The sequence below is a fragment of the Camelus bactrianus genome, chromosome 13 (genome assembly GCF_048773025.1).
Source record: "Camelus bactrianus isolate YW-2024 breed Bactrian camel chromosome 13, ASM4877302v1, whole genome shotgun sequence".
Taxonomy (NCBI): Eukaryota; Metazoa; Chordata; class Mammalia; order Artiodactyla; family Camelidae; genus Camelus; species Camelus bactrianus.
The window spans coordinates 44081399-44097237 of NC_133551.1; the positions used below are offsets into that span (position 1 = coordinate 44081399).

At 38.3% G+C, this 15839-nt stretch overlaps 1 protein-coding gene across 1 annotated transcript in view; it reads left to right on the forward strand.

The window, feature by feature from the left end:
• AGBL4 (AGBL carboxypeptidase 4) overlaps positions 1-15839 on the forward strand; it is a 1124520-nt gene that overhangs the window by 483347 nt on the left and 625334 nt on the right. The window lies entirely within an intron of this gene.

Genomic DNA, 15839 nt, shown 5'->3' on the forward strand with positions numbered 1-15839 from the left:
GGCAATTTTCTATAAATGCTGGGCTGAAAAGCTCAGGTTTGTAAAAATGTAGGCATTTGATGATGATAATCAAAACTGTTTATTGAAAGATAAAAATATCTTCCTGGGCTTTTTTTTTTTTTTTTAACTTTACTGCATCAAGTTAACCATACTGCTGTTCCTCAATTTCCTTTTGACAATGGGAGCTGAGCAAGGAGTAGGCCTTTGCTTTGAGTCTCTGAATTCAGCCTGAGTGGATAATAACAGAGCATTTCTCTCTGTAACAGACATATGTGTAGATGCGTACTTCAAATCTTGCCAGCAAAGGACATCACTGTTCATTTGCTCACAAGGGCCTTAAAATAACATTGTACTTCCTTTACCAGGCTCTGTGTTGGGGATCTTAGGACGTTGCAACAATAATCACCATTTCATTTCCCCAAGTGTTCACTTCTGGAGTCTTCTCTTTGTGTGTGCTTTTGAAAATCCTTACACCTTAGTTATTTCATTTTGTTGGGTTTGTTTTTTCATGAACTATTCTCTCTGTCAGGACTCCTGACAAGATTTTGAAATATTAATATGTTATAATGCCTTTGAATTAAGTTAGTGTTCTTATCCAATGTTGGTAGGCTCTCAGCAGTATCCATTATCCAGATTGGGCTTCCCTGATGGTCTGAAAGAGTTTAAAGTTTCAGAACCAAGTTTGTTACAGTTGAAACCAGTAAGGCACAAGGTACCAGACTAAATCAAGTTGCTGATATGTCTAATCTCTCCTCTTTTTCACTTTACTATCCTCAAACCTTGGATGAAATGTATTTCATGTGAACTTCTTTCACACTCCCCTTTCCTCAAGCCAGACACTTGGCTATTTCTTTACTTATTAGGACTTTATTGAGCTTCTTAATGTACCATGCTCTATTCTAGATACTGGGGATGAAGTATGAATATGACAGAAATGATCTGCTCCCAAAGGCAACTTTCACTTTGGAATTTTATTAACTGATCTCCACAGGTCATAATTGTTACTGTCCTTTCTACTGGTTTGTTCTGAAGATTCTTTCTGACCCTTTGGTGCTTTCTACCTAAGACTTTCTTCCACTCCGTGTGTGAATTACCGGTACTAGAACCTATCTTCCAGTAAGCATTATCCTAAATGTTCCCAGGGTAACATAAAGAAGTGCATGTGACTGTTTGACTCTTACATTATTAGGTTTTACTGGTCTTATGGAATTCCACAATTTAGGATTCTAAACAATGTCCCGACTCAACGCTGACAAATGCCGTACAGATTTCAATATTAGACTATCTGCTCTAGTGTCTCCCTAATTTTAGTTTCCTCAATACCAGGGCAACCACCACAACAAAAGGAGAAGTAGCTGATCCTTTTCTTGTCTAGGGACTTTACCTCCTTTAATATTACAAATAGGCCTTGGAAATATTCTCACCTCGTGACAAACATTAAAAACTCTAAATTTCCTGGATGGAATGTATGCCTAATTGGGAAAAAAAAAAAACCTTTCTTCCCATTTTCAAGGTGAAATAAACATTCTTCTTCACCTGTCATAGGGAGCTGTAACTGATTCCAAACAAAGATGCCTTCACGCCTTAGCATAGGTCTGGTAATGAATTAGTTATAGAAAGCAAATGAGCAAAAAAGCAAAAAAAAAAAAAAAAAAAAAAAAAAAGCAACTAAAAAGCCATTATGCAAATAAATATATGGCCACTCAAGGCTGCTGTGCTTTGAGGAGATGGAGTCAGCATACCTAGCAGCAAAATTGAGAAGTTGGAAGATTCAGGAGTATTCTGCCTATTTTAGTTCACTCTAATTCTGTTTACATATTAGACTTCTAAGGATTGTTGGTTGTTAGGACTCTGTACCATCAAGTTTTTGCCACCAAAGCTCATTAATTTTTTTTAATATTGTCAAAGGCTGAAATTGCTATGTGCTAGACCCCACTAGAAACTGGCATTACGGAACAGCAGATAATATGTACTCTTGCCTACGCAGAAACTAAGCCTAGGGTATTTACACAGCTAGTAAGTGGTGGCATTAGCCAGAGACCTCAGGAGTCCACCGTTACTGGTTCTGCCATATCCCATGCATGGGAAGAGGGGAGAAAGGGGCATGCAGCTGTGGCCTTTGGTAGATATGAAATAACTTCTCTGACTGACTTCTCCATTATAGTGGATTGAGGGGATTGAACTAAATCTTACGGGTAGCTTTCATTTAACACATTTTTATTGAGCGTCTAACTTTGTGCTAGGTACTGGGGTGATAAATATGAATCTGACTTGGATTATATCTTTAAAATTTTGTTTTTTAGAGGTTTAAGTGAAACACAAACATAAATAAGTACAATGTAGGTAGCACTGTACTAGAAACTATTAGGGTGGTATATAAAGTGTGCCATGGATTAGAGATGAAGAATAAAACAATACTATTAGGACTGTGGGGAGGAAGGGAGAACCTTTGGAGGCAGGCGGTATTTCAGTTAGACCTTGAGGGAATGGGACAAGAACAAAATTAAGGAAATGGATTCCAAATAGAAAATATAACATGATGAGCCATGATACCTCTTATATGAGCCTCATTGTAAAAAGTGCATAATAATACCGTTTCATAGAGTTATTACGAGAAATACATGTAAAATGGATGTGTAAATACTTTTTAAAGTCTTGAGGATCTTATTAATTCAATAAATTTTTTGACACTTTTCTATTCCTCTGACTCACCCAAGACTGACTGGAGGAACATTATTCCTTCCTTCCGTTCCTTCCTTCCTTTCTTTCTTCTTTTCTTCTTTCCTTCAGCATGTCATTAAATGCTTAGTGAGTAGTTACAGTGGACCAGGAATTATGTTAAGGTATTGGAATTAAACAAGAGAGATATGATTACTGTTCTCATAGAGCTCACTCACAGTCTACTGGGCTAGACGCTAAATATGTAACTTTAGATAATATGGTAACTATTGCAACAGGGGGAATTCATCATGCTATGGAAACTAATCAGCATGCTATATAGCATTTAAGATTTAGTCTTCTTCAAGGATAAGAGACATTCCTTAGTCATATTATTTATGCTGAAAGATGAATAAAAGTTAGATCATAGTGAATGGGGATATGCGAGAAGTAATAGAATGTGTTTGAAGACCAAATGTTGAAAGAGAACATTACATCGTTGATGAGCAAAAGCCAATGTGATTGGAGAATGAAATTCTAAGGAGAAAGACTGGAGAGGTAGGAATGAGTGAAATTGAGGTGAGCCTTGTAAACCAAGGTAAAGAGTTGGATTTAATTCTGAGGGCAATATAAAGAAATTGAAAGTATTAACCTGGAGCAGGACATGATTGGTATTTTAGAAAGATTAGTCTTGTTGCTGAATAGAGAATATCTTGGAGAGGAAGACAATTGTTTATAGAGTCTTTGCAATACATTAGCTTGATGGTGGATTACAGTGGTAACAGTACTGATGAAAGCAAGTGGATAGATTTGAGGGTTAACAGAAGATTAAATAAACTTGACTTTGTAATTGACAAAATGTGGAGGGTAAAAGAGATGGGGGAATCCTACATGACTCCCGGGTTTTCTGGAATGGGCAACAGAAGGGATGTGGTGGAATTTCCTGAAGATAGGGACGATATGACAAGAGATAATTTTCTCAGATTTGTTTTGGTAGGGGAGATAATGAGCTTGTTCTTGGAATTATTCAGCCAGAAGTGCCTGGGAGACATCCAAGCAGAGATGTCAAGTAGGCAATAGGGTATCCTGACAAGAAACTCAGGAGATGAATATGGAGGTGTAGATTCAGTAGTTAGTAGCCTACAGTTGATAATTAGACCAGTGGGAACACATGTGATCCCCCAGGGAGGTCGTTTGGAGTGAAGAGAGAAGATTAGGACAGGGCTCTGAGAAATCCCCATTTAAAGGTCAGGTAGAAGATGAGAAACTCACAGAAGAGGATAAGAGGGACAAGCCAGAGAGTAGGAAGAACACCAAGAGAGCATGGTGTTATGGAACCAAGGAAAGAGACTTTTCCAAAAGGAGAGAGTGGCTAACACTGCCTACTGCTACTGAGAGGTCAAAGATCAACTCTTTAAATGCTCAAGATTGTAGTAACATGGAGATTATTAGATGCTTTGGTGAGTGCACTTTCAGTGATGTGGTGAAAATTCAAGCCAGTTAGGGGACTGAGAAAGTGTGATGAAATAGAGACCATAAATATAGACAGAAGTTTAGCTACAAAAATGGAAGAAAGAGATACAAGCCAATGTGACAGATAGCAAGTAAACAAAGAATTATAATATTGTTTTGAATTAAGTGCAGTGATATAGTTATGTACAAATAAGCAATAGATTCATATTCTCCATATTCTCCATTATTCTTAATATAATGATAATCTTTAGGCTTACTCTTGTCAAAAGATACCTAAAATTTTGAAATCAGTGATTTTTTCCTGAAATAATGGTTGCTTTACACTATTATTACAAAAATAATGTTTTTTGAAAACTTCTAAATTGATGAATTAATATTTTGTAAAACAAGTAAATCATATATTTAAAACTAAATTACATCCCCTCCCCCTTCATAAACCTATCTTCCTTCCCATCTTTATTTTTCTATGTAGCACTTACTTCCATCTAGCAGACTATAATGTATTATTTATTTTATTCGCAGCCTCTCCCTCTATTAGAAAGTAAGCACCATGAGAACAGGAAGTTTTGCCATTTTAAAATTCACTTCTGTATCCATAGCATCTAGAACTGTACCTGGCATATAGTAGGTTCTCAAAAATATTTGGTAAATAAGTGAATTAATCCATTATCCCTGCAATAAACCTAATAATGACTTTTAATTTTACATTTTCCTTTTTAGTTTGTTTCTTCCATGGGCACATTTTTACACAGCAAGAATCAAATATATATGCCTATTTGTAGTCTATTCTTTTCACTTAACATTATATCAAAGCAATTTCTCATGTCTTCTCTTAATGTTCATTATACCATAGTTGGAGAGCTTTTCACCATTTTTATGTATCAAAAATTACTGTATCATATTCCTATTTCTGGACATTTAGATTTTCTATATATTTTTTCTAAAGTAGATACTATTATTTAGATTTAGGTTTATTAAATTATTTTTAGAATCAGTTTCTAAGGGACAGATTGGTTAATTATTATAAGCTTATGCTTCATATGCTCTCAAAAATGTTGTATCAAATTAAACTATCACTCTATTAGTTCACTGCAATCTATCACTCTGTCAGTTTTACTGCAATCTGGACAGTGTTAAGAATTGACATTGAAGGAAACTGACTAATTTAGGAGTTGTAAAATGGTCCTTGCAGTTGTTTTGTTCTCAATCAAGTTTTAAATTTAAGAACATTGGCATTAATGCAATGCTACAAAGTCATGTTTCCAAAAATAAATATATATGCATTAAAAAGAAAAGGCAAGATATTATAGACGTCTGGTTCTGGAACAAGATGGAGTAGATGCAATTCTCCCTATTTCTCTAAGTATAGCTAAAAATCATATGCATTATTTATGGAACAAACATAGAAGACTCTGAAAGGTGAAGAGAAGAGGGAAGACTGGTTAGATTTCTCAGGACCTGAGAAATGATACAGGATAAGTACCCTGGGTTTTGTTGTTGCTTCATAGGTGCCAAAATGGTTGTGTGAGAAGTCAGCAACCTGGAAATGCCAATGCGCACAGACGAAAACCAAACCTTCCTATAAACCTGTTCTTGCTAAACAAAGGACCAGGAAAAGAGCAGCCTACTAAGATGGAAGACTTTGAGACAATAGTTGCCTATGCTAGCCAAGCACTGTCAAAAAAACCTACAGCCCCATTTTCTTCCTCACCAGAGTGGAGAGCCTAGGCTTCCATTTTTGTTCCAAACCCCTGACCAGTGGTGTCAGAAAAAAATAGGGAACTGGGACTTTCATTCCAGCTGATCAGTAATGATTCCCTTTCTCCTCTCTATGATGTCAGACCACATGAGGAATCTGGATTTCCACCACTCACTTGAGGATGGGAACAGTAGCAGAGTGCAGGGGAAAAAAGAGAAAAGAATCAATGAATGTGAGGATGTAACAATAGAAGTTACCCTTTCTAAACAGAGAAGAAAAATAGAAAAAAAAAAAAAAAAAAAAAAAGAACAGGCCCTCAGGGACCTATGGGATGATAAAGCTAACATTCATGTTATTGGAATTCCAGGAGAAGATGAGAAAGAGAGGACTGAAAAAAGTGTTTTAAATGGTGAGAATCTTCTCAAATTTGACAAAAGACACAAACCTGCAGATTTGAGAGACTGTGTGAACCTCAAACAGGAAATACTGAAGGAAAACTATACCAAGAAATACCATAATCAAACTTCTGAAAACTAAGAGCAAAGAAAGAATCTTGAAAGCAGTGAGAGGAAATAAGCCAGAAGGAAATGGCATAGTGTTTCTCAGATCCTGAAAGAAAAGAATTGTTAACCCAGAATGCTATATCCAGCAAAAATATCTTCGTAGCATGAAGGGGGAAATCAAAACATTCTAGAGAAAGAAAAAACTAAGAGTATTTGTCACCAGCAGACTTAACTCTAAACGAGTGGGTAACGGAAGTTTTTGAAGCAGAAAAAAATAAAGTAAAAGAAGCATTCTTGGAATATCAGAAAGAAAGAAACAACAGAAAAGAGTACAAATATGGGTAAATACAATAAACTTTTCTTTTTCTCTTTTTTATCAAAATTATGTTTGATTTTGAAGCAGAAATTTTAACAGTGTCTGATGTTTCTTATGCATGTGGAGGAACTATTTAACACAATTATATTATATATGGAGAGGTGAAGGGACTTAAAAAGGAAGAAGTGTTTCTACACTCTAACTGGTAAATGTCAACACCAATAGATTGTGGTAAGTTCTGGATGTATATTATAATATGATGGTGAAGGAGAGGGGGTGGGTGTGAACATAAAGAGGTAGTAGCATCAGGGAGGTCTTTGCTGTGATGAGATAATTCTGTATTTTGATTGTGGTGGGGGTTACATGTGATACAGTGGTATAGAACTATACACACACATTGTAGTCATGTAAATTTCCTGATTTGATGCTGTACTATAGTTATGAAAGATGCAGCCTTTGAGGGAAACTAAGTGAAGGGTATATAAGATCTCTCTGTACTGAGAGTTTCACAAATCCATCAGCATCTATAATTACCTCAAAACAAAAAAGTTAAATCTATATTACTTAACTTTCCCCACTCACAAAAAAAAAAGTCCCCAAAGTGTTTGAAGTTTGAAGTACAGAAGGATATGAGGCTTCATAGGGTTTGAATGAAGGTCAGGGGAAAACATGGGGAGGGGTCGTTTGAAGCCAGAGATGTAACAAAAGAAAGAAACTCTAAAAGATTAGTCTAAACTGTGACCTGAGAAAATGTGGAATTAGAAATAGGGCAGTGGGGTGAGAGTAACTTGGACTTAAGTCTTCCATCTCTGGGTCTTCTCCTCTCTCATGGAATGAACCAGGAATAATCATGTAACCTCTCTGTGCCATTTTCCCACACAGAACCCAGCGAGGTTGTCCACTGTGTGCTGCCTGGAGAAAGTTTTTGCCCAGGTGGGGATAGAACCCAGGCCATTCTCTTTCGTTATCTCCAGAGCAGTTGTGTTTTTGTCCTCTTCCCTTATCAGTGATCTGAATCAAATTTTGTTTGAAAAGAGAGATACACTAATTTCCCTCCCCTCTCTATATAAAATAGAGATCATTATCCATAGTCTTTCAGATGGGGAAATAGAAACCAGAAGAAGATAGATGACTTACCCCAAATCTTAACAGCAAATAACTCTAAACAGAGCCTGGAGCCCACGTGGAACTGACTTGTAGGCCTATCACTTTCCTCACTGCTGCCTTCAAATATAGCTTAAAGAGAGACGGAGAAGATGGCGGAGTAGAAGGACGCTCGCAGGTCACCCTCTCCCACAAATACACCAAGACCCACATCTACAGACCCACTCAGCCAACCAGAGCACCTGTGGAACTCCGACAGAACATCGCCCTCTTCAAAAGATAAAGACGCCAAAAAATCTGGCAGGAGAAAAGGAAAAAAGAAAGAACAAAAGGCAAAGCAGCACGGGACGGGTCCCACGGGGAGGGAGGGGCAAAGGAGGACTGGCGCTCGCTCGCTGGGTCTCCCCTCTCCAACTGAGAGGCCAGCGGGACGGAGGGGGAGCCTCCGAGGCTCGGATCTGTACAGAGCAGCCCTTGACTAACAGAACTAAATTAAACGGGCATAGAGCGTCCCCCCGACACCCAGCCTGAGACGCGGCCGGCAGCGGCGGGCAGGGCCAGGCTGCACAAGCCAGGCGGAGGACGGAAGTGGCTGCACGGAGGCAGCCCCGGGGGAACGCAAAGGGCTGCGCGCCGTGGGTGTGGGTGCACAGGGCAGAACAACCTGGGCCCTCCATAAAACAGCACGGTTGATGTGCTCTCGGGGGAAGGGTGCACACCCCCATCTCTGAAAACCCGCGGAAAGTTTTCAGGGGAAGAGAGGCGGGGCTCAGACACAGTCGCCATATCCTCCGCGCTGAGCACTCAGGCGGGGGCGGGGGTGAAACCTGCATCCACACGGAAGGGCTTAGCAGCCTCAAAGGCCAGACTGAGACTGGCCTGCAGCCCGGGGCAGATAGGATCCTTCCATCCTGGTCCCTCAGAGAACTTGCTCCACAAAGACAAACAAGGAGCTGGGTTTTGGCTCGGAGCAGGGACAGGGCTGTCCCTCGGTCTTCACTGAGCCCACCCGCGGAGTGCCGACCAGGGCGGAGCGCGCAGCCACACAGAGCAGCAGAGCTACCGGCGGCGCAGGTACAGCGAGAGCGGCCCCCCCCCCCCCGCCTTTCGGGCAGGAACACAGCCCCTGACCGAGGTGCTGGGAGGGGGCACGACCCGCCCTCCTACCCGGCCAGTCTGCAACATCTGACTGGGGCATCCAGAGGGGCAGCGACCCGCCCGCCCACAGCAGAGGAGAGCTGCACCTGACCCAGTGTTGGGAGGAGGCGCGATCTGCTTGCCGACAGGTGCTGGGAGCAGCACAGAAGAGGGCGCCCACGGAGGGCCTCTGAAAACAGCAAGCTGAGCTTCCAAAACAGGACGAAGACAGAAAGACTTCACATTAAAAGCACACAGACTCCAGGAGAACACGAACACCCCCCCCCCTTTTTTTTTTAAATCTGTTTTTACCTGTTCTATTTTCTATTACTCTCTTAATCTTTACTTCTTAATTCATTTCTATTTCTCTTGGGTTTTGATGTCCTGCTATTGATTAGACACAGGTTTCAAATACATCTGTTCATCTCCCCCCCCCCCTTTTTTGTAAAGATTTTAAAAGGACATCTCAACACGATTAATACTCTGCTTCAACTCACTCTTCTATTATTCATTATACACTGTTTTCAAACCCTCTTTCTCCCTTCTTTTAAAATTCTTTCTCTCTCTCTCTCTTTTTTTTTTTCTGTTTTTCCTAAGTTTTATTCCTAAATAGGCATCAGATAGATAAAATCCTTAAGGACCAAAATAAACAACTGATACTCCATAAACCACAATGCCAAAGAGGTATGAGCAAGATGAAGAAGCAGAAAAACCTTTCCCAATTAAAAGAACAAGAGAAATCCCGTGAAAGAAAGATCAACGAAATAGACATCGATAGCCTACTAGATCAAGATTTCAAAAAAGGAGTGATCGAATTGCTGAAGGAATTAAAAGAGATAGTGTTTAGAGATATAAAATATGTCAAAAATGAAATTGAAGCTATAAAGAAGAGCCAAGTAGAATGGGTAAACTCATTGACAGAGATGAGGAATGATCTAATAGCTGTGCAAAGCCGACTAGATAATGCAGAGGAACGAATTAGTGATCTAGAAGACAGGGCAATAGAAAGCACCCATTCAGAAGAACTACAAGAGAAGCAAATAAAAAATAATGAAAATAGCATAAGGGACCTATGGGATAATATAAAGCGTCCCAATCTTCGCATAATAGGGGTCCCAGAAGGAGAAGAAAGATCAAAGGGGATTGAAAAGGTTTTTGAAGAAATCATGACTGAAAACTTCCCAAACTTAAAGAAGGAATCAGATATCCAAGTACAGGAAGCTCAGAGGGTCCCAAACAGGAAGAACCCAAATAGACCCACACCAAGACATATCATAATCAAGATGGCCAGAGTCAAGGATAAAGAAATGATTCTAAAGGCAGCAAGAGAAAAGCAAAGAGTAAGTTACAAGGGAACCCCCAAAAGGCTCTCAGCTGACTTCTCTACACAAACACTACAGGCCAGAAGGGAGTGGCAAGATATATTCAAAGCCCTGAATGAAAAAAAGATGCAGCCTAGGATCCTTTATCCAGCAAGGCTATCCTTGAGGATAGAAGGAGAAATAAAGAGTTCCACAGACAAAAAAAAAAGCTGCAGGAGTTTAGCAACACTAAACCCATGCTAAAAGAAATATTGAAAGGGCTATTCTAAATAGAAAAGCAGCAGGATGCTACAGAAATGAGAAACACACAACTGGAAAGGTGATAACTCATGAACTACAAATAAAGTAAACATGAAATTATAAAAGAAGACATACAAATCACTGAGAGTGGGAGAGGGAGGCAGGGAAATATAGAATATTTTTTTCTTAATTTTTTAAATTTTTTTAACAGTAGGATGGGTTTGAGATCATGTTACTATCAGTTTAATAAAAACAGTTATAGTAATGGGTTGACAGATTTACAAAAAAGGATAACCACATGCCAAAAATTTACAAAGGAGTCACAAAAATTAAATAAAATCCATGATAATACAAAGGAAAATTACCAAACCACAAAAGGAAGAAGAAAAGAACAAACAGGATATACCAATTCAACTGCAAAGATAAGTTCAAAATGGCAATAAACACACATCTATCATTAATTACTGTAAATGTTAATGGACTAAATGCTCCAGTCAAAAGACACAGAGTGGCAGACTGGATAATAAAGCAAGAACCTTCAATATGCTGCATACAAGAGACCCACTTTAGGGAGAAGGACACATATAGATTGAGAGTGAAAGGATAGAAAAGGATATTCCATGCAAATGGAAAAGCCAAAAAAGCAGGTGTTGCAGTACTGATTTCAGACAAAATAGACTTTAAAACAAAGGCCATAAAGAAAGATAAAGAAGGACATTTTATAATGATTAAAGGAGTGATACAAGATGAGGATATTACACTCGTTAATATATATGCACCCAATATAGGAGTACCTAAGTAGATACAAGAATTACTAACAGAGATAAAGGGGATATTGATGGGAATACAATCATAGTTGGAGATTTTAACACTGCATTAACATCACTAAACAGATCTTCCAGACAGAAAATAAACAAGGCAACAGAGGAATTAAATAATACAATAGAAAAACTAGATTTGGTGGATATTTTCAGAGCATTACACCCCCCAAAAATAGGATATACATTCTTTTCAAGTGCACATGGAACATTTTCCAGGATCGATCATGTACTTGGGCACAAAAGAAACCTCAACAATTTCAAGAAGATAGAAATTATCTCAAGCATCTTTACTGACCACAATGCCATGAAACTGGAAATCAACAACAGAGAAACAAAGGAGAAAAAAAGGAAAGCATGGAGATTAAACAATATATTATTGAAAAAACAATGGATCAATGAGGAAATCAAAGCTGAAATTAAAAAATACCTTGAGACAAATGATAATGAAAGCACAACCACTCAAAACCTATGGGACACAGCAAAGGCAGTGCTAAGAGGGAAGTTTATAGCGATACCGGCCTTCCTCAAAAAAGAAGAACAATCTCAAATAAACAATTTAACCCACCACCTGAATGAATTCGAAAAAGAAGAACAAAAAGCCCCAAAAAGCAGCAGAAGGAAGGAAATAATAAAGATCAGAGAGGAATTAAATACAATAGAGATTAACAAGACCATAGAAAAAATCAACCAAACCAAAAGCTGGTTTTTTGAAAAAGTAAATAAAATCGACAAACCTCTGGCCAAACTCACAAAGAAGAAAAAAGAGAGAGCACAAATTAGCAAAATAAGAAAGGAAAATGGAGAAATTACAACAAACAAAATAGAAATACAGAATATCATACGAGAATAGTATGAAAAACTATATGGAACCAAACTAGATAACCTAGAGGAGATGGACAAGTTTCTGGAAACATACTGTCCACCAAAACTGAATCAAGAAGAATCTGAACACTTGAACAATCCGATCACTAGAAAGGAAATAGAAATAGCAATTAAAAACCTCCCTACAAATAAAAGTCCAGGACCGGACGGCTTCACCGGGGAATTCTACCAAACATACAAAGAAGAACTCATACCAGTCCTTCTCAAACTCTTCCAGACGATTGAAAAGGAGGGAATACTCCCAAACTCATTCTATGAAGCCACCATCACCCTGATACCAAAACCAGGCAAAGACACTACAAAAAAAAGAGAATTATAGGCCAATATCACTAATGAACGTAGACGCCAAAATCCTCACCAAAATTTTAGCAAATAGAATCCAACAACACATAAAAAAGATTATACATCATGACCAAGTGGGGTTCATCCCAGGGACACAAGGCTGGTTCAACATACGCAAATCAATCAGTGTAATACATCACATCAACAAGAGAAAGGACAAAAACCACATGATCATCTCAATCGATGCAGAAAAAGCATTTGATAAAATTCAACACCCATTTATGATAAAAACTCTCGCCAAAGTGGGTATAGAGGAAACATATCTCAACATAATAAAAGCTATATATGACAAACCTACAGCCAGCATAGTACTCAAAGGTGAAAAACTTAAAAGCTTCCCACTAAAATCTGGGAGAAGACAAGGATGCCCACTATCACCACTCCTATTCAACATAGTCCTGGAAGTCCTAGCCACAGCAGTCAGGCAAGAGAAAGAAATAAAAGGGATCCAAATTGGAAAAGAAGAGGTAAAATTGTCACTATATGCTGATGACATGTTACTATATATAGAAAACCCTAAAAGGTCCACACAAAAGCTACTAGAGCTGATTGAAGAATTCAACAAGGTAGCAGGTTACAAAATTAACGTTCAAAAATCAGTTGCATTTCTTTACACTAACGATAAATCAACAGAAGAAGAAAGTAAAGAAACAATCCCCTTTAAAATAGCACCCAAAGTAATAAAATATCTGGGAATAAATCTAACCAAGGAGGTGAAAGAATCATACACAGAAAACTATAAACAATTGATGAAGGAAATTAAAGAAGACTTTAAAAAATGGAAAGATATTCCATGCTCTTGGATTGGAAGAATCAATATTGTTAAAATGGTCACACTGCCCAAGGCAATCTACAGATTTAATGCAATCCCTATCCAATTACCCAGGACATATTTCACAGAACTAGAAGAAATCATAATAAAATTCATATGGAACCATCAAAGACCTAGAATTGCCAAAGCATTACTGAAGAGAAAGAAAGAGGCTGGAGGAACAACTCTCCCAGACTTCAGACAATACTATAGAGCTACAGTCATCAAGACAGCATGGTATTGGTACCAAAACAGACATATAGACCAATGGAACAGAATAGAGAGCCCAGAAATGAACCCACAAACTTTTGGTCAAGTCATGTTTGACAAAGGAGGCAAGAATATACATTGGAATAAAGACAGTCTCTTCAGCAAATGGTGTTGGGAAAACTGGACAGCAGCATGTAAAACAATGAAGCTAGAACACTCCCTTACACCATATACAAAAATCAACTCAAAATGGATTAAAGACTTAAACATAAGACAAGATACAATAAACCTCCTAGAGGAAAACATAGGCAAAACATTATCTGATATACATTTAAAAAATTTTCTCGTAGAAGAAATAAAAGCAAGAATAAACAAATGGGACCTAATGAAACTTACAAGCTTCTGCACAGCAAAGGAAACCAGAAATAAAACAAGAAGAAAACCTACGGAATGGGAGAAAATTTTTGCAAGTGAAACCGACAAAGGCTTGATCTCCAGAATATATAAGCAGCTCATACGACTCAATAAGAAAAAAATAAACAACCCAATCCAAAAATGGGCAGAAGACCTAAACAAGCAATTCTCCAAGGAAGACATACAAATGATCAATAGACACATGAAAAAATGCTCAATATCACTAATTATCAGAGAAATGCAAATCAAAACTACAATGAGGTATCACCTCACACCAGTCAGAATGGCCGTCATTCAAAAGTCCACAAATGACAAATGCTGGAGAGGCTGTGGAGAAAGGGGAACCCTCCTACACTGCTGGTGGGAATGCAGTTTGGTGCAGCCACTATGGAAAACAGTGTGGAGATTCCTCAAAGACTAGGAATAGACTTACCATATGACCCAGGAATCCCACTCCTGGGCTTGTATCCAGAAGGAAATCTATTTCAGGAGGACACCTGCACCCCAATGTTCATAGCAGCACTATTTACAATAGGCAAAACATGGAAACAGCCTAAATGTCCATCAACAGGTGTCTGGATAAAGAAGAGGTGGTATATTTATAGAATGGAAAACTACTCAGCCATAAAAACTGACAACATAATGCCATTTGCAGCAACATGGATGCTCCTGGAGAATGTCATTCTAAGTGAAGTAAGCCAGAAAGAGAAAGAAAAATACCATATGAGATCGCTCATATGTGGAATCTATAAAACAAAAACAAAAACAAACAAACAAACAAAAACAAAGCGTAAATAAAGGACAGAAATAGACTCACAGACAGAGAATACAGACTTATGGTTACCAGGGGGGTGGAGGGTGGGAAGGGATATACTGGGATTTCAGAATTGTAGAATAGATTACACTGTATAGCACAGGGAAATATACACAAAATTTTATGATAACTCACAGAGAAAAAAATGTGACAATGAGTGTGTATATGTCCATGAATAACTGAAAAATTGTGCTGAACACTGGAATTTGACACAACATTGTAAAATGATTATAAATCAATAAAAAATTTAAAAAAAAAATACAGCTTAAAAACTTTGAACTTGGTGACAACTTCTATCAAGTTCCAGCTAGTTAGTTTTATACAGTGCATCCTTCCAGTAGGAGCTATCCAGCAGTGGTATGTGGTGAGTTATACAGCTGTTTCAGTGAAGCATTCCCTGTCCTAGGAGGGCAGGGCCATTCTATCAGTCTCAGGGTTCCCAATTAAATTATAGGGCATGCTGGCAAAGTATTATTGTTACTAATATTGTTTAATTTCAGAACTCAAATGGAAGGTAGCACAGAAGGGAAGAGGGAAAGAAAGAATCCATGCTACAATCCCAGTCAGGGGATAGTGGGGCAAATGAGGAAATGAATCAGACCCAAAGAGAACTTGCTGATCAGTGAATCAAAGGTCGTGACTTTCAAGATCCCCTCAGCTCAAACTGTGGCCTCAGTTATTAGGATTCTAGGCAGTTTGCGTGGAATTCAATTCAGTTTAAGATAAATGCATATCATTCTTGTGCTGATGTGCACAAGAATTGTGCTAGGTGTTTTGATTCTCTCAGAACTTTGGAAAGGATATCTATCACTTTCTTAATTATACAAATGAGAGTACTGAACTTGGGATGATTAAGTAATTTACTTTTGTAGTTTAGGAAAACTAGTACATGGCAGAGCTGGGATGTGAATATAGAGTCGTTAATTTAAATCTGAATCATCTTCCCTATTTTAATATAGTAGTGGTTAAGAGCTTAATTACTCTCTGTAGTGGGAGAATCTGAATTTGAACATAACTGTTGTGTCTGGCAAGGGGAGGATATGTGACTTGCTCCAGATCATATGTCAAATAAGTACAGTACAGAGCCTGGTGT